We start from the raw sequence: 1695 nt of genomic DNA, 5'->3' as shown, positions 1-1695 counted from the left end.
AATCTGCATTTTCTGCCCTCTGAATTCTGGAAAACCATGACACTCTGAGTTGCTGAAGTCAATCCAGAAAATTAATTCAGAAAATAACAAATAAACCCAAAAAAACACTCAGTTTTTCCAGATATGTATATTGACCTCAATTGCATGCCGGATCAACAGCATTTGAAGAGACCGTGGAGAAAATGACCTCCACAAAGCATCAAGTCTATTGGACTCTTGATACAAAACTTCTAGCACTAGTAGATAAGAGACATTTGCAAGGTAGTGACAAATTCATCTTCACAGCATTTAAGAAGTTTGACACGGGTAACTTCCCTCATGAGGACAAGCTCATGATCCATGATCTAGCCAACATAGATGTGTGAAAAACACCTTAAAAGACAACTTAAAATTCCTAATAACTTTGGGGAAATGGCATATGGCTCATAACACATTTCTACTTAAATCCCAATGATTTTGTGATTGAATTATAATAACTATGTATTTTTTTAAATCTTTATGGAAAAAAAATTAGCATTACAGAAGTTGTTTGAATCATTTAATTCTAATAATGAAGTCATAAGGTAGACAATATTTTTTTCCAATTATTAAGAAAATAGGAAAGAAAATTGGAGTCTCATAGAGATTAAGCTATGCACAGGGCCCAGGGGTGATGCAAATTGTTAGCAAGCTTAGCTACTAACCAAAAGGTTAGAGGTTCAAATCCACCTAAATACACCTTAAAAGAACGGTCTGGTGATTTACTTCTGAAAAAATCAGTCACTGAAACTCTGTGGAGCACAGTTTTACTCTGACACACATAAAACTAAACTCACTGCCATCGAGTCGAACCCCACTCATAGCGACCCCTCCTTGGATTTCTGAGGTGGTATCAGTACAGAAGTAGATTTCCCAACCTTCCTTCTGAGGAGTGGCTGGTGCGTTTGAACTGCCAGCCTTCTGGTCAGCAGTCAAATGTCTTAGGCACTATGCTACCAGAGATGTCCATAAGCTGAAGTCAACTGGACAGCAACTGATTTTTTTGTTTGTTTATTTTTAAGGTCACAGTCAAAAGCTAATAGAATTGACATTCATAATGGTCTTTAATGGTGGAATTTTAAGATTGTAGCAGCTATTTTCTGTTATGTAAGTGAATATACTTGGAAAGCTGGAATGATTTCAGTGTTTTTCACATCATACCCAATGTCATGACATTAGAATGTCTTGTTGTTGTTGTTATGTACTGTTGAGTTGGACTCAAGTCATAGTGACCCCTCTTTGGGTTACCGAGACAGTATCACTACCGAAGTAGATTGCCCTATCTTCCTTCTGAGGAGTGGCTGGTGGGTTTGAACCACCAGCCTTCTGGTTAGCAGTCAAGTGCCTTAGCCACTATGCTCCCAGAGCTCCTAGACATATAATAAATCACCTCCCAGCTATCATTTGTGAAATGTTGCTTTTTAAAATATAATTGATAATTGCATCTTTAAACTGTAAGGAGGATGGGAGTTAGAGATCATATTAAACCAAAAAAATCAAACTTAGTGCTGTAGAGTCGGATCCGACCCATAGCGACCCCTCCTTGTGTTTTCAAGGAGGTATCACTACTGAAGTAGATTGCCCCATCTTCGTTCCGAGGAGTGGTTGGTGGGTTTGAACTGCCAGCCTTCTGGTTAGCAGTCAAATGCCTTGGCACTATGCCACAAGAGTTCCTAG

Source organism: Orycteropus afer, unplaced genomic scaffold (genome assembly GCF_000298275.1).
Source record: "Orycteropus afer afer isolate SDZICR_OR568_19922 unplaced genomic scaffold, OryAfe1.0 scaffold00004, whole genome shotgun sequence".
NCBI classification, from domain to species: Eukaryota; Metazoa; Chordata; class Mammalia; order Tubulidentata; family Orycteropodidae; genus Orycteropus; species Orycteropus afer.
Note: the sequence above shows the minus strand (reverse complement) of the source record.